Genomic DNA, 26,620 nt, shown 5'->3' on the forward strand with positions numbered 1-26,620 from the left:
TTATTTATTTGTCTATCCTTTTGATATTATGAGGTCGAACTTAAACCTTTTGAATATCTTAAAACCCTTTTCTACTTGCCTAACTAAGTCAATCAATCAATCATCTTTGTTTGATCCATCAATTCTCGTGGGATCGATCCTTACTCACGTAAGGTATTACTTGGTACGACCCGGTGCACTTGCCGGTTAGTTTGTGGGTTATAAAATACCGCACCAAATTTTTGGCGCCGTTGCCGGGGATTGATTGTGATTAACAACTATTAGTTGTTTGATTGTTTAGATTAGGCATTTTAATTTTAATTTCAAAAAAATTTTTTTTCCTTGTTTCGTGTTAGCAAACCCCCTCCCCCTGTTTCGTTCTAATAACTTTTTTATTACTTGATTTTAAAAAAATATTTTAATTAAATTTCAATTTTTCAAAAAAAAAAATTCGAAAATTTTTTTTATACCACCAATATTTTTCTTAATTTCTGAAATTAAGTTTGGTGTTTCCTAGTTAGTTTTTTTTAATTCTTAGAATTCTGTTCTTTCTTCTTTGCTTTCCTGTTTACCACATGGTGCGTTTAATCCTTTTTGGTGTTTTGTGCTAAGGAAAAATAATGGAGAGAGATCACATGGGTTACTACTCACACCTGAGTACTGATTCATATTATGGTGGATGGAGGAACTATCCAAATTTTGGTTAGCAAAGTCAAAACCAAAGAAACTTCAATGCTCCATGTTCCAACTATCAATAGCCACCATCTCCATATTCATATCAAGAGCCACCACCTCCATATTCATATCAAGAACCACCATCTCAATTTTCATATCAATAACCATCATCTTTCTACCCATACAAAGAACCACCATCTTTCTTTTCATATCAAGAACCATCATCTCCTTCTTATTTATATCAAGAGCAACAATCTCCTTATTCATCTCAAATGCCATCAGATCTTGAGCTCCTCATGAAAGAATTCCTACATGATATAAAGATGAGTGTCAAAAATGTAGAGAATTATGTGCAGACGATGATCAAGAACCTGAAAGGGGAACAAGCAAATTCCTTCCCAAGAGATACAATGCAAGATCCTATGGAAGAAAGTGAGGAAACCAATCAAAGGAGTTTATACTCCAGTGAATTAGAGAACTTTCCACCCTCACATACGGAAGAAGACGAAGATGCATAACCTCCCATGCCCTTGGTAAGCAATGAAGAAAAGATTGAATTAGAAGAAAGCTAACAAGAAGAAGAGGTTGAAATTAAGGAAGCTTGCAAAGAGGTGGAAGAATTCAAAGGAGAACACAAGGGAGTATAGCTTGCAAGACCTCTCCCAAAGCCATCACCATCCAATACAACATTCAAGTGGGTAAAATTCCTATCCTTAATCCTTACTTTCCCACTTGAATATGGGCTACTAGAGACGGATGGTAAACTTAGAGCTCTTTGTGGCATTAAGAGTAAGAGGAAGATGGTTATTGGCAACGGATGTTAAGCAAGGTTCAATAAGGTTGCATGCTCCAAATTGAAGTGCAAGGATTGGTGTAGAGCTCAATTGAATAGATCTAGAAGGTTATTTGGATGTCTCTGTGAGAATTTAGATCGCTCGCCACCCGGTGAGAACAATGGTGATACACAAGAAGACGGGTGTAAAAGCAAGGTTTGGGACCCTAGAATTCATTCCCACAATAAACTCTCTTGGGGCCTTGTCACTTGATTCAACTTGCTCGAAGGCGTTGTGCGCCTAGTTTGGGATCCCGGTCGCCATTGGAAGTACAAACAATGGTGGAGATTCCTGGATCAGAAACAAGCACAAACCACCATGACAAGGAGCTCACCACATGTCCAACTTAAGGACTTTAACTAAAAGTGCTTGGTAGGAGACAACCCACCGTGGTATGATCGTTTCTTTTCATTCTTAGTTGTTTTTCATAGTAGTAGTTTTCTTACTTAGTTGATTCTATTGAAGTTCGTACTAATTTTCTGATCATGCAGCCATCTTAGGACAGGAGCCGGATATTTATCAAAAAAAAAAAAGAGGAGCATATGATGCGCAAGCGTCATTGACGCATACGCATCATATGCATGTGCGTGAAAAATAAATATGAACAGAGAGTTATGCGGGAGTGGCGCCAGAATAAAGCCTTTCGAACAAACAAGCTCATGCGAACGCGTACCCCACGCGTTCGCGTCATTCATGATTTTGGCATACCTCGCGTACGCATCACTGACGCGTACGCGTGACTTGGAAAAACGGCATAAATATATGTTTCGACAGAGAGTTGTGCGTGCGTGCGGCTGGCTTCGTGCGAATCGCACAAAACCCATGGCACGCAGACGCGTGCCTGGCGCTAACGCCTCATTTAGAAAATTCGTGACTGATGATTGGATTTTTGATGGTATAGAATTTCACTATTGAAGTCTTGTTGCAAGTATAGTTTCTAAACCAACAATAATCCTTTCATACAAAAGATTGTTTGTCACAAGTAACAAACCCCTAAAATTAATAACCGAAGTATTCAAACTTCGGGTCGTTCTCCCTAGGAATTACAATAAAGTGTCTTGTTATTGGTTATGAGTTATTTTTGGGGTTTTGATAAGAGACATGAAAGATAAATGGCAAAAAGTAAACTAATCGCTAAAAAGATCTTGGCAAGGGTTGGTGGTCAAGGATTTCTATCCTAATCACTAACCACAATATGAGAATTGGCAAGGATTAATCTCACTAAATCATCCTTTAACTAATAGTAAAGGAAAGTCAAATGAGCTATATCAACCCAAGTCCATAAGTCTTAACTCTCTACTAATCTAATTAGTGAGAACTAGAGTCAATGGCTTCTAATCATCAATCACTTGGACATTAGTAACTCAAGAGTTCCTAAGTTACCTCTCCAAGCCAAGAGTATAAAATTCTATTCTAAAATCCAACCAAGCATTTCATCAAACACTTGGAAGGCATAAAAGGAAAGCATAGTAAAATTGCAAGAAAAATAAATCTACACTACTCAATTGCAAGGAATTAAACAACAACAAATCAAATGAACAATAAAGAAACATGAATCATGAATTGCATTAAAGGAAAATAGAAGAACAAAAGTACATGAACATAAAAGTAAAGAATTACAAGAATTAAATGCTAAAATAGAGAGAAGAGATGTAGAAGAAGAAGAATTACAAAAGAAAAAGTAAATCAAAGCATGAAATTAACCTAGATCTAAGAGATCCTAATCTACCTCTAACCTAATCCTAGATAGAAGTGAGAGCTTCTCTCTCTAAAACTAACTTTCCCTCCAAAAACTAATCTAAACTAAATGGTAACCAGCTTCTTTCATCCCTCTTCAATCCTTGGCTTAAATAGCATCAAAAATGAGTTGGATTGGGCCTACAAGGCTTGTGAATTCGCTAGCCACGAGTTTGCATGAAGTGAATCACGTGCACCAACGGCGCGTACACGTACAGTGCGTGTACGCATTCTTATACGTATAGCAACTATGGCAAATCTTATATCATTTCGAAGCCCCGGATGTTAGATTTCCAACCCAATTAGAACCGCATCATTTGGACCTCTGTAGCTCAAGTTATGGTCGATTAAGTACGAAGAGGTCGGCTTGACAACTTTTGCGATTCCTTCATTTGTTCATGAGTTCTCCAACTTTACATGCTTTTCCTTCATTCCCTTGATCCAATCTTTGCCTCCTAAATCTGAAATCACTTAACAAACATATCAAGGCATCTAATGGAATCAAGGTGAATTAAATTAAACTATTTTAAGACCTAAAAAGCATGTTTTCACTCTTAAGCACAATTAAAGGAGAATATACAAAACCATGCTATTTTATTGAATAAATGTGGGTAAAAGGTGATAAAATCCTCAAAAATCAATACAAGATAAACCCTACAAATGGGGTTTATCAACCTCCCCACACTTAAACCAAGCATGTCCTCATGCTTAAGCCAAGATTGAAACAAAGGGTATCAACATTTATTCAATGTGAATAAACTATATTCAACCTAAACTATATGCAACTATCTATATGAATGCAATTGCTTGGTCAAAATAAATTAATTCCCAAGAAGCATATATGCACAAGGGCTAGCAAGTCTAATCCAAAATTGAATTGAGCTATTAAATATTTTTACAAACTTGCATGAAATGAGATTATCATAGGTGGAGACATGTAATTGAGCATCAAACCCTCACCGGATGTGTTTGCACTCTATTCGCTCAAGTGTTTAGGGTTGATTCTCTCAATTCTCTCCTAATCATGCTTTCTAAGATTTGTTTTTCTTCTAACAATCGACATATATTTCATGCATGCATACAAGTATCATGAGGTCTTTTCTTTAGGTTGTAATGGGGCTAGGGTCAAGGTAGGATGCATATTTGGTTAAGTGAGCTTGAAATTTGAATCTTTGATAGGCTTAAACTTGCCACCTAACCTATGACATCCTATACAATTTCAAAGCTAACCTAACTACCCATTCTTCACTTTTTCACATTCTCATGTATTCCTTTTTATTTCACAACACATACGCATTGATTTTATTGGACCTTGCTTCACTTGGGGCATTTTGTCCCCTTTTTATTACTTTTCTTTTCTTTTTTTTTCTTTCTTTTTCTATTTTTTTCTTTCTATATACAAGAGCATCAATGCATAAGGTTTTACATTTGATCAATATATGAGTATGTACCCAATTCCCAATATTTTCCATAACAATACAAAACTACCCTTTTATTCACCCAATGTCCCAAAGTTCCTACACTTGAATGATACTCACACACTAGCCTAAGCTACTCAAAGATCCAAATTAAGGACTTTTATTGTTTTTCGCTTTAAGGCTTGTAATGTGCTAAAATAAGAACAATTTGGTTAAGCGTAGGCTCAAAGTTAGCTAACAATGAAAGATAAAAGATAAGGCTATTTGGGTAAGTGAGCTAATGAAATGATGGCCTCAATCATATAAATGCACGAATACACAAAATAATGGACATAAAGAATCAAACAAATCAAGGATTACAATCATAGAAAGAGAATAATTCACACAAGAAGGAAAATAAGTGGTTATAAGATGTAACCACACCATTAGGCTCAAATCTCACAAGCTCGTATTCTTAGCTCAAAAACATGATCCACAAGATATATAATTCAAGCAAGTTCTATGAAAGGTTTTCACTCAAATCAATTGGTGCCCTATAGATAGAATTCTTGAAAATTTTCATTATTTGACTAAGCTTATTGTGTATATATATGCAAAAATAAAAAAATGCACGTAAAAATCCTAAAAACCTAAAATGAAATGCAAAAGTGTTGGAATTAGAAATTTGTCACCCAAAATCGCTGATCGGTCGGACGACCTCCCCACACTTAAAAGTTTGCACCGTCCTCGGTGCATTCAAAGATGGGCAAGGGGGTACGGCAACTCTCCGGATTGCTGTGTGTTCTTTCTTCTGCTTCCATGTTTGCTTGTGGTGCATCGTTCATGAAAAACAAAAGTATAACACCATAAGATGAGAAAACAAAAGCAAGGAAGCATACATTGTTGGAATGAGGTAAATCACTAGGAATGAGTGAGTGAATTAGTGTGACATTAGTGAAAATAGGGATGTGAGTTCTAAATTAGGCACCTTTTAGAACACGCATTAGCATAAAAAGCAATGTCACAAAAGAAGCATGCACTTCACTTATTCTAGTGTGCTTGAGATGCTTTAAGTGAACTTGTAAGGTAAAACAAGCATTGAAGAAGCATGAAAGCGTTCAAGCTAAAAACATATGGATGCATATGATCATAATACAATGCATTAAGGTAAATGCACAACATCATCCATCAAGAGGTTGCCTAATCATAGAATAAGGCTCAAATCACATGGTGGTCAAATCATGTAATTCAAAGGAGTCACAAGCTCGAAGGCAATTCTCATCACTTGGTATTCTTAAAAGGTAAGCATGAAGAACTCAAAACCAAGTAGCAAAATATAACCTCAATCATAGAATCCAACAAAGATTATAAACATAATGATGTTAAGAAAATATCCCTTTTTAATACTCAGCAGCAATTAATGGTAAACAAGGATATCAATCCAACACTTATAATGAAAAAGAGAAAATAGAATGAAAACTAGACTAAAACTAACTAACTAATCAACTAACTAACTAACTAATTAACTAATAACTAACAAAATAAATGGTTAACAATGGTGTTTGAGAGTGTTAGATGTGGGGTAGAAGAAGGGAAGAAGAAAGAAGAAGGAAAGAAATAGAAAGAGGAGAAGAAAAAATGTAGTGAAGGAAGGGCATCCGCGCAAACGCACGCATGGCGCGCGCGCGTCGATGGCTTATTTCGAGAGTTGTGCGTACGCGTCATGTGCGCGTACACGCTAGTGGGGTTGTGCCAAAGGCACAACGCTGGCGCAGCGCAGGCACAACTCTCTAGAGAATATATGGAATGTGGAACTTCTCAATCCACGCGTACGCACGCATGGTGCGCGCGCGTGGATGGTCGAAAACACTTGATGCACGCGTATGCGTACAGTGCGCATACGCATGGGTGGTGCTCTGTTTTTTTTTTTAAATTTTCTATATGTTTTTGCACCAATCCAAGCATTCTAATCCTCCAAACAACTACCAAAACACCCTAAAACCTTATTTAACATGATAAAATACTAATTAAACTCAACCAACTAATCTAAACATGAAATTAAACTAGTTCTACCAATATGTACAAAAGAGAAAATGAAAGGATTTTACCATGGTGGGGTGTCTCCCACCTAGCACTTTTGTTTATTGTCCTTAAGTTAGACTTATGGGGAGCTCCTCATCAAGGTGGCTTGTGCTTGTACTCATCTTGGAACTCCCACCAATGCTTGGTTCTCCATTGTGCCCCAAGATTTCTTATGGATTGAGCCAAGTATTGATGGAGTTCTTCACAAGCTTGGGGCTCCCAAAGTTGATCCTCTTCTTGTAATCCGGGATCCCACACTTTGTTTTCACACCCATCTTGAGGTTGATCATCATTATTAGTCCATCCGGGTGGTGAACAAGAAGAATCCTCTATGAAGTGCCCAACAATCCTCCTAGACCCATCTATCTGAGCACTATTCCCACCTTTGTATTCAACTCTTGAAGTATTAACTAAAATGAGCATTGATTTGCAACGCCAACCACGAAACATCTTTCGCTTACGCTTCATCCCACAAAGCATCCTAAGTTGACCATCCGTTTCAAGCAAGCCATACTTAAGTGGGACAATAAAGCTAATAGAAATGAATTTACCTACTCAAGTGAAGGAGTAGATGACAACCTAGGCAAAGATGCTTCCAACGATCTTGACAAAGCGTATTCCACTCCCATCCTTCTATTTATAAGGACTTCCACCTCTTCACAAGATTTCTCTAATTCAATCCTTTGTTCATTAATACTATCTAAGCCTTTTCCCTTAAACAGACTATAATTGGGAGGGTGAAAGAAGTTTACCTCCACAACATTTTCAAATGCACCGGGAGAAGGTTCTTCAAGTTCAAAGGATTCTCCACCACTAGGACTTGATGCTTGCTCTTCATTGCCATGGGAACTCAATTCTTGCTCTATCCCATCCAAGTCTTCATATGAAATATGCCTTGGAAGGTGTGCACTTTCCTCTCTAGCATCAATTTCAATCATCTTGGAGGGATTTTCTTCAACTTTATGTTCCCATGGAGGCTCCGCATCTCCTAAGTCTTCTACCGCTTCTTCCTTGTCTTCAACAATTAAAGCTTCCTCCAATTGTTCCAATACAAAGCAACTTCCCTCATTTTCCACCGGAGTTTCCAATCTCTCCTTCATGATATGTTCTTCATTCGATTCTCCACATGTAGCCGTGAGATTTCCTTGAGTGTTCAAGCATTGGGAGGATAATTGATTTGTTATTGCATCCAAGGCGGCCATGAAATTTTACACATCCCTTTTCATCTCTTCTTGCCCTTGAATAGGAACACCAAGGGTTTCATCCATTAGAGATTGGGGTGGGTGGAAGGGTTCATCATTTTGGAAGAAGGGTTCATAGTAGGAAGGTGGTTCTTCTTGGTAATAATATGGAGGGGATGGCTCCTGAAAATGTTGATGTTGGAGTGGTGGTGGCTCTATATGTGGTTCATATGGCTCATATGGTTGTTGGTAGGATGGATATGGATTAGGGTCATATGAAGGTGGTTGGTAAAAAGAGGCTTGTGAGTATGGTTGAGGGCTATGTTGAGGATATGATTCATAAGCATATGGTGGTGGTTCTTGAAAGTCACAAGGATATTCACCATAGCCATTGGATTGATATGCATCAAAAAATGGCTCTTCTTCATAGTGCATGGGTGGAGATTGTTGCCATGAAGATTGATCATATGCATATGGCTCCTCCCACCTTTGGTTGTCCCATCCTTGATGCATGTTGTCATTGAAATTCACATCTCCTACAACATAGTTGTAATCACACTCATAGCCAAAGTGAGAATTCATGGTAGCAAGAGAAAATAAGAAACAAAAACTGATAAGAAATAATGAAACAAAATACTAAGACTAGCAAAAACTAACAAGCAATCCAAAAATCAAGCTATTCACAATATTCACATATATACAATAACCAATAACATAACACCATTGTAATTTCCCCGGCAACGGCGCCATTTTGACGATTGGATTTTTGATGGTATAGAATTTCACTATTTAAGTCTTGTTGCAAGTATAGTTTCTAAACCAACAATAATCCTTTCATACAAAAGATTGTTTGTCACAAGTAACAAACCCCTAAAATTAATAACCGAAGTATTCAAACGTTGGGTCGTTCTCCCTAGGAATTACAATAAAGTGTCTTGTTATTGGTTATGAGTTATTTTTGGGGTTTTGATAAGAGACGTGAAAGATAAATGGTAAAAAGTAAACTATTGGCTAAAAAGATCTTGGCAAGGGTTGGTGGTCAAGGATTTCTATCCTAATCACTAACCACAATATGAGAATTGGCAAGGATTAATCTCACTAAATCATCCTTTAACTAATAGTAAAGGAAAGTCAAATGAGCTATATCAACCCAAGTCCATAAGTCTTAATTCTCTACTAATCAAATTAGTGAGAACTAGAGTCAATGGCTCCCAATCATCAATCACTTGGACATTAGTAACTCAAGAGTTCCTAAGTTACCACTCCAAGCCAAGAGCATAAAATTCTATTCTAAAATCCAACCATTTCATCAAATACTTAGAAGGCATAAAAGGAAAGCATAGTAAAATTGTAAGAAAAGTAAATCTACACTACTCAATTGCAAGGAATTAAACAACAACAAATCAAATGAACAATAAAGAAACATGAATCATGAATTGCATTAAAGGAAAATAGAATAACAAAAGTACATCAATATAAAAGTAAAGAATTACAAGAATTAAATGCTAAACTAGAGAGAAGAGATGTAGAAGAAGAAGAATTACAAAAGAAAAAGTAAATCAAAGCATGAAATTAACCTAGATCTAAGAGATCCTAATCTACCTCTAACCTAATCCTAGAGAGAAGTGAGAGCTTCTCTCTCTAAAACTAACTTTCCCTCCAAAAACTAATCTAAACTAAATGGTAACTAGCTTCTTTCATCCCTCTTCAATCCTTGGCTTAAGTAGCATCAGAAATGAGTTGGATTGGGCCCACAAGGCTTATGAATTCGCTAGCCACGAGTTTGCATGAAGTGAATCACGTGCACCAACAGCGCGTACGCGTACAGTGCGCGTACGCCTCCTTATACTTATAGAAACTATGGCAAATTTTATATCATTTCGAAGCCCCGGATGTTAGCTTTCCAACTCAACTGGAACCGCATCATTTGGACCTTTGTAGCTCAAGTTATGGTCGATTAAGTATGAAGAGGTCGGCTTGACAGCTTTTGCGATTCCTTCATTTCTTCATGAGTTCTCCAACTTTACATGCTTTTCCTTCATTCCCTTGATCCAATCTTTGCCTCCTAAATCTGAAATTACTTAACAAACATATCAAGGCATCTAATGGAATCAAGGGGAATTAAATTAAGCTATTTTAAGACCTAAAAATCATGTTTTCACTCTTAAGCACAATTAAAGGAGAATATACAAAACCATGCTATTTCATTGAATAAATGTGGGTAAAAGGTGAAAAAAATCCCCAAAAATCAATACAAGATAAACCCTACAAATGGGGTTTATCAACTGGTCGTCCGACCGATCGACGATTTTGGGTGACAAATTTCTAATTCCAACACTTTTGCATTTCATTTTAGGTTTTTAGGATTTTTACGTGCATTTTCTTATTTTTGCATATATATACACAACAAGCTTAGTCAAATAATGAAATTTTTCAAGAATTCTATCTATAGGGCACCAATTGATTTGAGTGAAAACTTTTCATAGAATTTGCTTGAATTATATATCTTGTGGATCATGTTTTTGAACTAAGAATACGAGCTTGTGAGATTTGAGCCTAATGGTGTGGTTACATCTTATAACCACTTATTTTCCTTCTTGTGTGCATTATTCTCTTTCTATGATTGTAATCCTTGATTTGTTTGATTCTTTATGTCCATTATTTTGTGTATTCATGCATTTATATGATTGAGGCCATCATTTCATTAGCTCACTTACTAATGAGCGGATAATTTATACGCTTTTTGGCATTGTTTTTAGGTAGTTTTTAGTAAGTTCAAGCTACTTTTAGGGATGTTTTCATTAGTTTTTATGTTAAATTCACATTTCTGGACTTTTCTATGAGTTTGTGTGTTTTTCTGTGATTTCAGGTAATTTCTGGCTGAAATTGAGGGATTTGAGCAAAACTCTGAAAAAGGCTGACAAAAGGACTGCTGATGCTGTTGGAATCTGACCTCCCTGCACTCAAAATGGATTTTCTGGAGCTACAAAACTCCAATTGGCGCGCTCTCAACGGCGTTGGAAAGTAGACATCCAGAGATTTCCAGAAATATATAATAGTCCATACTTTATTCGGGAATTGACGACGTAAAGTGGCGCTCAATGCCAAGTACATGCTGCTGTCTGGAGTTAAACGCCAGAAACACGTCACAACCCGGTGTTGAACGCCCAAAACACGTTATAACTTAGCGTTCAACTCCAAGAGAAGCCTCAGCTCGTGGATAGATCAAGCTCAGCCCAAACATACACCAAGTGGGTCCCAGAAGTGAATTTATGCATCAATTACTTACTCATGTAAACCCTAGTAGCTAGTCTAGTATATATGGGACATTTAACTATTGTATTAGACATCTTTTAATCACTTTAGATCTGAGGAACATCTGGGGGCGCATAGTCCTTAGACCAGGGGGCTGGCCATTCGGCCATGCCTGAACCTTTCACTTATGTATTTTCAACAGTGGAGTTTCTGCACACCATAGATTAAGGGTGTGGAGCTCTGCTGTACCTCAAGTTTCAATACAATTACTATTACTTTCTATTCAATTCTCTTTTATTCTTATTCCAAGATATACGTTGCACAACACTTTGATGAATGTGATGATCCGTGACACTCATCATCATTCTCACCTATGAACGTGCGTGACTGACAACCACTTCCGTTCTACCTTAGGCCGGGCGCATATCTCTTAGATTCTCCAACAGAATCTTCGTGGTATAAGCTAGATAGATGGCGGCATTCATGGGGATCTGGAAAGTCTAACCTTGTCTGTGGTATTCCGAGTAGGATCCTGGGAATCCGAAAAGTCTAACCTTGTCTGTGGTATTCCGAGTAGGATTCCGGTATTGAATGACTGTGATGAGCTTCAAACTCCTGAAGGCTGGGCGTGATGACAAACGCAAAAGAATCAATGGATTCTACTCTAACCTAATTGAGAACCGACAGATGATTAGCCGTGCTGTGACAGAGCATTTGGACCATTTTCACTGAGAGGATGGGATGTAGCTATCAACAAGGGTGATGCCTCCAGACGATTAGCCGTGCAGTGACAGCGCATAGGACCATTTTCCCGAGAGGATTGAAAGTAGCCATTGATGATGGTGATGCCCTACATACAGCTTGCCATGGAAAGGAGTAATAAGGATTGGATGAAAGCAATAAGAAAGTAGAGATTCGAAAGGATTCTAGCATCTCCACACTCCTATCTGAAATTCCCACTATTGATTTACATAAGTATTCCTATCCCTTTTTATTTTATTTATCTTTAAAATATCTAATCCAATTACATTTGACCCTATGAATCCACTTAACTGAGATTTACAAGGTGACCATAGCTTGCTTCATACCAACAATCTCTGTGGGATCGACCCTTACTCACGTAAGGTATTACTTGGATGACCTAGTACACTTGCTGGTTAAGTTGAATGAAGTTGTGATCATAAATTCCAATAGAGCCAATTTTTAAATCTCATGCAAATACAAAGAGGATCACAATTTCGTCCACCAAGTTTATGGTGCCGTTGCCGGGGATTGTTCGAGTATGGACAACTGACGGTTCATCTTGTTGCTCAGATTAGGTAATTTTCTTTTCAAAAATCTTTTTCAAAATTTTTCTTTTCTTTTTCGTTTTTCTAACCATGTTTTTCGAAAAAATTAAAATAAAAATACAAAAAAAATTAGAAAATCATAAAAATTAAAAATATTTTGTGTTTCTTGTTTGAGTTTTGTGTTAATTTTTAAGTTTGGTGTCAATTGCATGCTTTTAAAATTTTTTCTTGCATTTTTTTTGAAAATTCCATGCATTCATAGTGTTCTTCATGATCTTCAAGTTGTTCTTGACAAGTCTTCTTGTTTGATCTTGATGATTTCTTGTTTTGTGTTGTTTGTTGTTTTTCATGTGCATTTTTTGTTTGTTAGAGTCCATGCATTAAAGATTTCTAAGTTTGGTGTCTTGCATGTTTTCTTTGCATCAAAATTTTTTCAAAATTATGTTCTTGATGTTCATCATGATCTTCCAAGTGTTCTTGGTGTTTATCTTAACATTCATAGTGTTCTTGCATGCATTAAGTGTTTTGATCCAAAATTTTCATGTTTTGGGTCATGATTATGTTTTTCTCTCTCATCTTAAAAATTTCAAAAATCAAAAAATTATCTTTTCCTTATTTTCCTTCAATTCTTGAAATTTTGGGTTGACTTTGTCAAAAATTTTTAAAATTAGTGGTTTCTTACAAGTCAAGTCAAAATTCCAATTTTAAAAATCTTATCTTTTTAAAAATCTTTTTTCCAAAAATTATATCTTTTTCATTTTTTTATTTTTTCGAAAATTTCAAAAATCTTTTTCAAAATATTTTTCAAAACCTTTTTCTTATCTTTACATCTAATTTTCGAAAATTAGCTAACAATTAATGTAATTGGTTCAAAGATTTGAAGTTTGTTACTTTCTTGTTAAGAAAAGTTCAATCTTTAAATTCTAGAATCTTATCTTGTAGTTTCTTGTTAGTTAAGTCATTTTAAAAATTAGATCTTTTTATCTTTTATCTTATCTTTTTCAAAAATTTTATCTTTTTCAAAATTTGATTTCAAAATATCTTATCTAACCTCTTATCTTCTTATCTTTTTCAAATTTGATTTTAATATCTTTTTCAATCAACTAACTAACTTTTTGTTTGTTTACTATCTTTTTCGAAACCAACTAACTACTCTTCCTTCTCTAATTTTCGAAAATACTTCTCTCTTTTTTTAAAATTCTTTTTGTTTTAAATTTTAATTTTAATCTTATCTTATCTCTAATTTTCGAAAATTACTAACCTCTTTTTCAAAATTGTTTTCGAAATTCTCCCTCTCTATTCTTATTCTATTTAATTATTTAATTACTAACACTTCTCTTCACCCCTCTCCACCTAATATCCGAATCCCCTCTTCTACATTCTTCTCCCCTTTCTTTTTCTACTAACATAAAGGAATATCTATACTGTGACATAGAGGATTCCTCTCTCTTTTCTTGTTTTCTTCTCTTTCATATGAGCAGGAACAAGGATAAAGGCACTCTTGTTGAAATTGATCCAGAACCTGAAAGGACTCTGAAGAGAAAATTAAGAGAAGTTAAGTTACAACAATCCAGAAGTAACCTTTCAGAAAATTTCAAACAAGAGAAGGAGATGGCAGCCGAAAATAATAATAATGCAAGGAGAATGCTTGGTGACTTCACAAAGCCAACGTCCAAGTTTGATGGAAGAAGCATCTCCATTCCTGCCATTGGAGCCAATAACTTTGAGCTGAAACCTCAGCTAGTTGCCTTAATGTAACAAAACTGCAAGTTTTATGGACATCCATCTGAAGATCCTTATCAGTTTTTAACTGAGTTCTTGCAGATCTGTGAGACTGTAAAGACGAATGGAGTTGATCCTGAAGTCTACAGACTCATGCTTTTCCCTTTTGCTATAAGAGACAGAGCTAGAATATGGTTGGATTCACAACCCAAGGATAGCCTGGACTCCTGGGATAAGCTGGTCACTGCCTTCTTGGATAAATTCTTTCCTCCTCAAAAGCTAAGCAAGCTGAGAGTGGATGTTCAAACCTTCAAACAAAAAGATGGTGAATCCCTCTATGAAGCTTGGGAAAGATACAAGCAGCTGACCAAAAGATGTCCATCTGATATCTTTTCAGAATGGACCATATTAGATATATTCTATTATGGTTTATCTGAATTTTCGAAAATGTCATTGGACCATTCTGCAGGTGGATCTATTCACCTAAAGAAAACGCCTGAAGAGGCTCAAGAACTCATTGACATGGTTGCAAACAACCAGTTCATGTACACTTTTGAGAGGAATTCCGTGAATAATGGGATACCTCAGAAGAAAGGAGTTCTTGAAATTGATACTCTGAATGCCATATTGGCTCAGAACAAAGTGTTGACTCAGCAGGTCAACATGATCTCTCAAAGTCTGAATGGATGGCAAAATGCATCCAACAGTACTAAAGAGGCAGCTTCTGAAGAAGCTTATGATCCTGAGAACCCTGCCATGGCAGAGGTTAATTACATGGGTGAACCTTATGGAAACACCTATAACTCATCATGGAGAAATCATCCAAATTTCTCATGGAAGGATCAACAAAAGCATCAACAAGGCTTTAACAATGGTGGACGCAATAGGCTGAGTAATAGCAAGCCATATCCATCATCTTCTCAGCAATAGACAGAGAATTCTGAACAAAACACTTCTAATTTAGCCAATCTAGTCTCTGATCTGTCAAAGGCCACTTTCAGTTTCATGAGTGAAACAAGATCCTCCATCAGAAATCTGGAGGCACAAGTGGGCCAGCTGAGTAAGAAAGTCATTGAAACTCCTCCCAGTATTCTCCCAAGCAATACAGAAGAGAATCCAAAAGGAGAGTGCAAGGCCATTGATGTGATCAATGTGGCCGAATGCACAAGGGAGGAGGAGAACGAAAATCCTAGTGAGGAAGACCTCCTGGGACGTCCCTCAAGCAAGAAGGAGTCTCCTATTAAGGATCCAAAGAAATCTGAGGCTCATACAGAGACCATAGAGATTCCATTAAATCTCCTTCTGCCGTTCATGAGCTCTGAAGACTATTCTTCCTCTGAAGAGGATGAAGATGTGACTGGAGAGCAAGTTGCTCAATACTTAGGAGCTATCATGAAGCTGAATGCCAAGCTATTTGGTAATGAGACTTGGGAAAGTGAACCTCCCTTGCTCATTAATGAACTAGATACCTGGATTCAGAAAACTTTACCTCAAAAGAAACAAGATCCTGGCAAGTTCTTAATACCTTGTACCATAGGCACCATGACCTTTGAAAAGGCTCTATGTGATCTGGGGTCAGGGATAAATCTTATGCCACTCTCTGTAATGGAGAAGCTGGGAATCATTGAGGTACAACCTGCCTTGTTCTCATTACAATTGGCAGACAAGTCATTGAGATAAGCTTATGGAATAGTGGAGGACGTGTTAGTAAAGGTTGAAGGCCTTTACATCCCTGCTGATTTCATAATCTTAGACACTAGGAAGGAAGAGGATGAATGCATCATCCTTGGAAGACCTTTCCTAGCCACAGCAGAAGCTGTGATAGATGTCAACAGAGGTGAATTAGATTTTTATATTTCTTACTATATTTATCTTACTAAATAATCTTATTTATATATTATTATATTTAATATTTAGTTTAGAATATTTAATGCATATTTCATTTAAATGTATATTTAATGTATTTAAATGTATATTTAATGTAATTAAATGTTTATTGTCTACATCAGTCCATCCAATAAAACTGAAAATTTAGAATAATATTATATATCTATTATATAAATATATTAGGCTATAGTAATAGTCAATCCAAAAATTCTCTCAGTTCAGAGTCAAGAAGAGCCCCCACAGTCAAACTCTAAGTTTGGTGTTGAGAGGCCTCACCCAAACTCTAAGTTTGGTGTTAAGATCCCATATCGAAACTCTAAGTATGGTGTTGGGACTATACAACATTGACCTGATCACCTTGTGGCTCCATGAGAGCCACTGTCAAGCTATTGACATTAAAGAAGCGCTTGTTGGGAGGCAACCCAATTTTATTTATCTAATTTTTATTTTATTTTATTGTTATTTTGTGTTTTATTAGGTGCATGATCATGAGGAGTCACGAAAAAATCATAAAAATTAAAAACAGAAGCAAAAACAGCAGAAAAAATTCGCACCCTAGAGGAAGCACAGGCTGGCGTTCAACGCCAGTAAGATGCATCTGGCTGGCGTTCAACGCTAGAACAGAGCATCAACCTGGCGCTGAACGCCAGAAACAAGCAACATTCTGGCGCTGAATGCCAGGAATGTGCCTAGAGAAGAAAAGCTGGCGCTGAACGCTAGTAACAAGCATGAAACTGGCATTCAACGCCAGAAACATGCTTTACATGGGCATTGAACGCCCAGAATGTGCACCACACGGCGTTTAAACGCCAGAATGGTGTGCAAAGGCAATTTACATGCTTAATTGGTGCAGGGATGGAATTCCTTGACACCTCAGGATCTGTGGACCCCACAGGATCACCTCAGGATCTGTGGACCCCACAAGATCCCCACCTACTATATTTCCACATTACCTCCTAATCCTATTTTTGTGATTACTCTTCCCCATGTCACACTTCCCAACACTCTTCACCAATCACCTCGATTCCTCTTCCCAATCACCCCCTTCACCACTCAAATCCATCCACTCTTCCCTATAAACCCCACCTACTTTCAAAAATTCAAAAACATTTTCCCACCCATTCCCACCCTAAATGGCCGAATACACACTACCCCCTCTCCCTATATATACCCATCCATTCTACTTCATTCTCACACAACACAACCCCCTCTTCTTTACCTTGGCCGAACCCACATCTCTCCCTCTCTACCATAGTCTCTTCTTCTTCTTCTTCTCTTCTTTCTTCTCTTGCTCGAGGACGAGCAATATTTTAAGTTTGGTGTGGTCAAAGCACAATCTTTTTTGTTTTCCACTACCATCAATGGCACCTAAGGCCAGAGAATCCTCTAGAAAAGGAAAAGGGAAGACAAAAGCTTCCACCTCCGAGTCATGGGAGATGGAAAGATTCATCTCCAAGAGCCATCAAGACCACTTCTATGATGTTGTGGCAAAGAAGAAGGTGATCTCTGAGGTCCCTTTCATGCTCAAGAAGAATGAGTATCCGGAGATCCGACATGAGATCCGAAGAAGAGGTTGGGAAGTCATAACCAACCCCATGCAACAAGTCGGAATCTTAATGGTTCAAGAGTTCTATGCCAATGCATGGATCACTAGGAACCATGATCAAAGTATGAACCCGAATCCAAAGAATTATCTCACAATGGTTCGGGGGAAATACTTAGATTTTAGTCCGGAAAATGTAAGGTTGGCGTTTCACTTGCCTATGATGCAAGGAGATGAACGCCCCTACACTAGAAGGGTCAACTTCAATCAAAGGTTGGACCAAGTCCTAATGGACATATGTGTGGAAGGAGCTCAATGGAGAATAGACTCCAAAGGCAAGCCAGTTCAACTAAGAAGACTGGACCTCAAGCCTGTGGCTAGAGGATGGTTGGAGTTCATTCAACGCTCCATCATTCCTACTAGCAACCGATCTGAAGTTACTGTGGATCGGGCCATCATGATTCATAGCATCATGATTGGAGAGGAAGTAGAAGTTCATGAGGTTATCTCCAATGAAATCTACAAAATAGCCGACAAGTCCTCCACCATGGCACGGCTAGCTTTTCCTCACCTTATTTGCCATCTATGTTACTCAGCTAAAGTTATCATAGAAGGAGACATCTCCATTGAAGAAGATAAGCCCATCACCAAGAAGAGGATGGAGCAAGCAAGAGAGACCCTCCACGGATCTCAAGAGATGCATGAGGAAAATCATTAGTGTTTAGTAACTATGTCTTAACGTTATGAGTAAAATCCATTAATCCTTCACCTCTCTTAAATGAAAAATGTTTTAACTCAAAAGAACAAGAAGTACATGAATTTCGAATTCATCATTGAATTTAATTTAATTATATTGATGTGGTGACAATACTTTTTGTTTTCTGAATGAATGCTTGAACAGTGCATATTTTTGAGCTTGTTGTTTATGAATGTTAAAATTGTTGGCTCTTGAAAGAATGATGAACAAAGAGAAATGTTATTGATGATCTGAAAAATCATGAAATTGATTCTTGAAGCAAGAAAAAGTAGTGAAAAGCAAAAAGCATTCGAAAAAAAAATGGCAAAAAAAATAGAAAGAAAAAAAAAGAAAAAGCAAGCAGAAAAAGCCAATAGCCCTTAAAACCAAAAGGCAAGGGTAAAAAGGATCCAAGGCTTTGAGCATCAATGGATAGGAGGGCCCAAGGAATTAAAATCCAAGCCTAAGCGGCTAAATCAAGCTGTCCCTAACCATGTGCTTGTGTCATGAAGGTCCAAGTGAAAAGCTTGAGACTGAGTGGTTAAAGTCGTGATCCAAAGCAAAAAGGGTGTGCTTAAGAGCTCTGGACACCTCTAATTGGGGACTCTAGCAAAGCTGAGTCACAATCTGAAAAGGTTCACCCAGTCATGTGTCTGTGGCATTTATGTATCCGGTGGTAATACTGGAAAACAAAATGCTTAGGGCCACGGCCAAGACTCATAAGTAGCTGTGTTCAAGAATCAACATGCTTAACTAGGAAAGTCAATAACACTATCCGAAATTCTAAGTTCCTAGAGAAGCCAATCATTCTAAACTTCAAAGGAAAAAGTGAGATGCCAAAACTGTTCAGAAGCAAAAAGCTACAAGTCCCGCTCATCTAATTAGAATTAATATTCATTGATATTTTGAAATTTATAGTATATTCTCTTCTTTTTATCCTAATTGATTTTCAGTTGCTTGGGGACAAGCAACAATTTAAGTTTGGTGTTGTGATGAGCGGATAATTTATACGCTTTTTGGCATTGTTTTTAGGTAGTTTTTAGTAAGTTCAAGCTACTTTTAGGGATGTTTTCATTAGTTTTTATGTTAAATTCACATTTCTGGACTTTACTATGAGTTTGTGTGTTTTTCTGTGATTTCAGGTAATTTCTGGCTGAAATTGAGGGATTTGAGCTAAACTCTGAAAAAGGCTGACAAAAGGACTGCTGATGCTGTTGGAATCTGACCTCCCTGCACTCGAAATGGATTTTCTGGTGCTACAGAAATCCAATTGGCGCGCTCTCAACGGCGTTGGAAAGTAGACATCCAGAGCTTTCCAGCAATATATAATAGTCCATACTTTATTTGGGAATTGACGACGTAAAGTGGCGCTCAACGCCAAGTACATGCTGCTATCTGGAGTTAAACGCCAGAAACACGTCACAACCCGGAGTTGAACGCCCAAAACACGTTATAACCTGGCGTTCAACTCCAAGAGAAGCCTCAGCTCGTGGATAGATCAAGCTCAGCCCAAACATACACCAAGTGGGTCCCAGAAGTGAATTTATGCATCAATTACTTACTCATGTAAACCCTAGTAGCTAGTCTAGTATATATAGGACATTTAACTATTGTATTAGACATCTTTTAATCACTTTAGATCTGAGGAACATCTGGGGGCGCATAGTCCTTAGACCAGGGGGGCTGGCCATTCGGCCATGCCTGAACCTTTCACTTATGTATTTTCAACAGTGGAGTTTTTGCACACCATAGATTAAGGGTGTGGAGCTCTGCTGTACCTCAAGTTTCAATACAATTACTATTACTTTCTATTCAATTCTCTTTTATTCTTATTCCAAGATATACGTTGCACAACACTTTGATGAATGTGATGATCCGTGACACTCATCATCATTCTCACCTATGAACGTGCGTGACTGACAACCACTTCCGTTCTACCTTAGGCCGGGCGCATATCTCTTAGATTCTCCAACAGAATCCTCGTGGTATAAGCTAGATAGATGGTGGCATTCATGGGGATCCGGAAAGTCTAACCTTGTCTGTGGTATTCCGAGTAGGATCCCGAAAATCCGGAAAGTCTAACCTTGTCTGTGGTATTCCGAGTAGGATTCCGGTATTGAATGACTGTGACGAGCTTCAAACTCCTGAAGGCTGGGCGTGATGACAAATGCAAAAGAATCAATGGATTCTACTCCAACCTGATTGAGAACCGATAGATGATTAGCCGTGCTGTGACAGAGCATTTGGATCATTTTCACTGAGAGGATGGGATGTAGCTATCAACAAGGGTGATGCCTCCAGACGATTAGCCGTGCAGTGACAGCGCATAGGACCATTGTCCCGAGAGTATTGAAAGTAGCCATTGATGATGGTGATGCCCTACATACAGCTTGCCATGGAAAGGAGTAAGAAGGATTGGATGAAAGCAATAAGAAAGTAGAGATTCGAAAGGATTCTAGCATCTCCACACTCCTATCTGAAATTCCCACTATTGATTTACATAAGTATTCCTATCCCTTTTTATTTTATTTATCTTTAAAATATCTAATCCAATTACATTTGACCCTATGAATCCACTTAACTGAGATTTACAAGGTGACCATAGCTTGCTTCATACCAACAATCTCTGTGGGATCGACCCTTACTCACGTAAGGTATTACTTGGATGACCCAGTACACTTGCTGGTTAAGTTGAATGAAGTTGTGATCATAAATTCCAATAGAGCTAATTTTTAAATCTCATGCAAATACAAAGAGGATCACAATTTCGTCCACCACTTACCCAAATAGCCTTACCTTTTATCTTCCATTGTTTGCCAACTTTGAGCCTACGCTTAACCCAATTGTTCTTATTTTAGCACATTACAAGCCTTAAAGCGAAAAACAATAAAAGTCCTTAGTTTGGATCTTTGAGTAGCTTAGGCTAGTGTGTGAGTATCATTCAAATGTAGGAACTTTGGGACATTGGGTGAATAAAAGGGTAGTTTTGTATTGTTATGAAAAATATTGGGAATTGGGTACATACTCATATATTGATCAAATGTAAAACCTTATGCATTGATGCTCTTGTATATAGAAAGAAAAAAAAATAGAAAAAGAAAGAAAAAAAAAGAAAAAGAAAAGTAATAAAAAGGGGACAAAATGCCCCAAGTGAAGCAAGGTCCAATAAAATCAATGCATATGTGTTGTGAAATAAAAAGGAATACATGAGAATGTGAAAAAGTGAAGAATGGGTAGTTAGATTAGCTTTGAAATTGTATAGGATGTCATAGGTTAGGTGGGAAGTTTAAGCTTATCAAAGATTCAAATTTCAAGCTCACTTAACAAAATATGCATCCTACCTTGACCCTAGCCCCATTACAACCTAAAGAAAAGACCTCATGATACTTGTATGCATGCATGAAATATATGTCGATTGTTAGAAGAAAAACAAATCTTAGAAATCATGATTAGGAGAGAATTGAGAGAATCAACCCTAAACACTTGAGTGAATAGAGTGCAAACACATCCGGTGAGGGTTTGATGCTCAATTACATGTCTCCACCAATGATCATCTCCTTTCATGCAAGTTTGTAAAAATATTTAATAGCTCAATTCAATTTTGGATTAGACTTGCTAGTCCTTTAGCCTTTGTGCATATATGCTTCTTGGGAATTAATTTATTTTGACCAAGCAATTGCATTCATATAGATAGTTGCATATAGTTTAGGTTGCATATAATTTATTCACATTGAATAAATGTTGATACCCTTTGTTTCTGTCTTGGCTTAAGCATGAGGACATGCTTGGTTTAAGTATGGGGAGGTTGATAAACTCCATTTGTAGGATTTATCTTGTATTGATTTTTGGGGATTTTATCACCTTTTACCCACATTTATTCAATGAAATAGCATGGTTTTGTATATTCTCCTTTAATTGTGCTTAAGAGTGAAAACATGCTTTTTAGGTCTTAAAATAGCTTAATTTAATTCACCTTGATTCCATTAGATGCCTTGATATGTTTGTTAAGTGATTTCAGATTTAGGAGGCAAAGATTGGATCAAGGGAATGAAGGAAAAGCATGTAAAGTTGGAGAACTCATGAAGAAATGAAGGAATCGCAAAAGCTATCAAGCCGACCTCTTCGTACTTAATCGACCATAACTTGAGCTACAGAGGTCCAAATGATGCGGTTTTAGTTGGGTTGGAAAGCAAACATCTGAGGCTTTGAAATGATATAAGATTTGCCATAGTTACTATACGTATAAGGACGTGTACGCGCACTTTACGCATATGCGCCATTGGTGCACATGATTCACTTCATGCAAACTCGTGGCTAGCGAATTCACAAGCCTTGTGGGTCCAATCCAACTCATTTTTGATGCTATTTAAGCCAAGGATTGAAGAGGGATGAAAGAATCTAGTTACCATTAGTTTATTTTAGCTTAGTTTTTGAGGGAAAGTTAGTTTTAGAGAGAGAAGCTCTCACTTCTCTCTAGGATTAGAATTAGGTTTAGGATTAGGTTTAGTTCTTAGATCTAGATTTTAATTCATCTTCTTCTACTTCTATCTTCTCAATTCTTTGTAGTTACATTCATTCTTCTTCCATTCCTTGGTTGTAATCTCTTTTATGTTGTTCTTGTGTTTTGTTGTAGATCTATTTTTGTTCCTCCTATTCTCTTTCAATTCAATTAGAGGTAATTCATAATAATTGTGTTCATTTGATTTGTTGTTGTTAATTCTTTGCAATTAGTTGTTGTTAAGTTTTGTTCTTGTTGTTGAATTACTTTGTTTTCCTTTTGTGCCTTCCAAGTGTTTGATGAAATGCTTGGAAGGATTTTAGAGTAGAATTTTATACTCTTGGCTTGGAAACGTAACTAGGAAACTCTTGAGTTGCTAATATCCAAGTAATTGATGATTGGGATCCATTGATTCTAGTTCTCACTAATTGAATTAGTGAAGAGTTAGGACTTATGGACTAGGATTGATATATCTCATTTAACTTTCCTTTACTACTAGTTAGAGGATGATTTAATGAGATTAATCCTTGCCAATTCTCATATTGTGGTTAGTGATTAGGATAGAGATCCTTGACTACCAACCCTTGCCAAGACCTTTTTAGCCATTAGTTTACTTTCTTGCCATTTATCGTTCATGCCTCTTATCAAAACCCCAAAAATAACTCATAACCAATAACAAGAAACTTTATTGTAATTCCTAGGGAGAACGACCCGAGGTTCAATACTTCGGTTTATAAATTTTAGGGGTTTGTACTAGTGACAAACAACTTTTTGTATGAAAGGATTATTGCTTGGTTTAGAAACTATACATGCAACGAGATTTCATTAGTGAAATTCTAAACAGCCAAAAATCCTTTCATACAAAAGATTGTTTGTCACAAGTAACAAACCCCTAAAATTAATAACCAAAGTATTCAAACCTCGGATCGTTCTCCCTAGAAATTACAATAAAGTGTCTTCTTATTGGTTATGAGTTATTTTTGGGGTTTTGATAAGAGACATGAAAGATAAATGGCAAAAAATAAACTAATGGCTAAAAAGATCTTGGCAAGGGTTGGTGGTCAAGGATTTCTATCCTAATCACTAACCACAATATGAGAATTGGCAAGGATTAATCTCACTAAATCATCCTTTAACTAATAGTAAAGGAAAGTCAAATGAGCTATATCAACCCAAGTCCATAAGTCTTAATTCTCTACTATTCCAATTAGTGAGAAATAGAGTCAACGGCTCCCAATCATCAATCACTTGGACATTAGTAACTCAAGAGTTCCTAAGTTACCTCTCCAAGCCAAGAGCATAAAATTCTATTCTAAAATCCAACCAAGCATTTCATCAAACACTTGGAAGGCATAAAAGGAAAGCATAGTAAAATTGCAAGAAAAGTAAATCTATACTACTCAATTGCAAGGAATTAAACAACAACAAATCAAATGAAAAATAAAGAAACATGAATCATGAATTGCATTAAAGGAAAATAGAAGAACAAAAGTACATCAACATAAAAGTAAAGAATTACAAGAATTAAATGCTAAACTAGAGAAAAGAGATGTAGAAGAAGAAGAATTACAAAAGGAAAAGTAAATCAAAGCATGAAATTAACCTAGATCTAAGAGATCCTAATCTAACTCTAACCTAATCCTAGAGAGAAGTGAGAACTTCTCTCTCTAAAACTAACTTTCCCTCTAAAACCTAATCTAAACTAAATGGTAACTAGATTTTTTCATCCCTCTTTAATTCTTGGCTTAAATAGCATCAGAAATGAGTTGGATTGGGCCCACAAGGCTTGTGAATTTGCTAGCCACGAGTTTGCATGAAGTGAATCACGTGCACCAACGGCGCGTACACGTACAGTGCGTGTATGTGTCCTTATACGTATAGCAACTATGGCAAATCTTATATCATTTCGAAGCCCCGGATATTAACTTTCCAACCCAACTAGAACCGCATTATTTGGACCTCTGTAGCTCAAGTTATGGTCGATTAAGTACGAAGAGGTTGGCTTGACAGCTTTTGCAATTCCTTCATTTCTTCATGAGTTCTCCAACTTTACATGCTTTTCCTTCATTCCCTTGATCCAATCTTTGCCTCCTAAATCTGAAATCACTTAACAAACATATCAAGACATCTAATGGAGTTAAGGTGAATTAAATTAAGCTATTTTAAGACCTAAAAAGCATGTTTTCACTCTTAAGCACAATTAAAGGAGAATATACAAAACCATGCTATTTCATTGAATAAATGTGGGTAAAAGATGATAAAATCCCCAAAAATCAATACAAGATAAACCCTACAAATAGAATTTATCAGTGACCCACGTGTACGCGTGCTGCACGCATACACGTCGCTTGCGCCGCATAACTCTAGTAGTTTGCCACCCAGTTTTCACTTTTCTTTCTCTCTCCCACTCCTAATTCTCTCTTGTTCTTTTATCCTTATATTCTTCTTTCCTCCCACTATTTGTTTTTATTTTCAGTTCTTCTTTGCTTAAGGACAAGCAAACCTTTAAGTTTGGTGTTGACGCTACGCTTATAGGTTTTCTAGCACAAAAGGGAGGCGAATCATCTTCACTGAGGAGCACAACCTGAAGAATAAAGCAACCGCAAGGATAACTAAGGTGGTTGAGTTCCTTTCATTTTTATTCGTCCCCCTCTTCTTCTACGTTATGTTCCGATTTTTTGCTAGTTTGCTTTGTTTGTTGCATGATCCTTTATTAGTTAGAATCCTAGGACTAGTTTAGTTTTCCCTTAAAATGCTTTAATTCTAAAAGATGTCTCATGCATTGCCCACTGAGCTTGAAATCAAAATTTTTTTGATGTATTGCATGAAAAATTGAGTTTAATTTTAAGAATAGTCTTATTTACTTAAATGTGATGGTATTTTCTGTGATTTTTGAATGCATGATATGAACAATGTATATTTGAATTTGAATAAAGGGATGTTGATGTATAAGGAACAGGAATTTAGAGAATTATTATGACTTCTCTGAAATAAAAATTTAATCCTTGAAGCAAAAAAAATGAAAAATGAATGAATAAAATAATAGCAAGGTCCAAGGCTCTAAGCATCAATGACTAGGGAGGTCAGACATGATTAAAAGCTCAAAGAGTTATTTCCCTAGTCATATGCTTGTGGTGAGATTGTGTCAAGTAATCCTTGAGACAGAACACTTAGAGTCGAGATCAATTGCATTTAACAGAGTATGCCAAAGGCTTTGAGCACCACTCTCTGGGAGTAATTAAAAGAAAAATCAGAACTCAAAGAGAGTTTCCTAGTTAAGTGCTTGTGGTGTTTCTATGTCAAGTAACTCTTGAGACAAAAGATTTAAAGTCATGGCTAGGCTCAAGGTGCAAAGCACCAAAGAAAAATAAATTAACGAAAATTTTGCTGTGTTCAAAGATTAAACTGAAATATAAAATATCAGAGAATTCATAATATTATCCGGATTAAAATTCCGAATGACATTAACATTCTTTTGATTCAAAGGAGAGTGAGATGCCAAACCTATTCAAGAGTACAGTTATAAACCCCACTATAAAAAGAGACACGAGCTTAATCGAACTTTCATTCTCATGCAAATTCACATCCTAAGCTTATATTAGTTTTGGTTGCTTGAGGACAAGCAACAGTTTAAGTTTGGTGTTGTGATGTGTGAGCATCTTATCTATCTTTTCCTAGTGAATTTGCATCTAATTTGTTGAGTTTAATTCAGAATTAATTATATTTTAGCCACTATGGATGCTATTTTGAGTTTTGTGCAATTTTATTTATTTTAGGTCGCATTCAGAGGGATTTGATGAAATTTC

The 26,620-nt window shown here is 36.7% G+C and overlaps 1 non-coding gene across 1 annotated transcript; it reads right to left on the reverse strand.

Annotated features, from left to right (window-relative positions):
- Positions 1–14,435: 14,435 nt before the first annotated feature.
- LOC112711456 (small nucleolar RNA R71) lies at positions 14,436–14,542 on the reverse strand. The gene has a single exon (XR_003157497.1). It is a non-coding gene; the product is annotated as a small nucleolar RNA R71 (small nucleolar RNA).
- Between the last annotated feature and the right edge of the window lie 12,078 nt (positions 14,543–26,620).

The sequence above is a fragment of the Arachis hypogaea genome, chromosome 1 (assembly GCF_003086295.3).
Source record: "Arachis hypogaea cultivar Tifrunner chromosome 1, arahy.Tifrunner.gnm2.J5K5, whole genome shotgun sequence".
NCBI classification, from domain to species: Eukaryota; Viridiplantae; Streptophyta; class Magnoliopsida; order Fabales; family Fabaceae; genus Arachis; species Arachis hypogaea.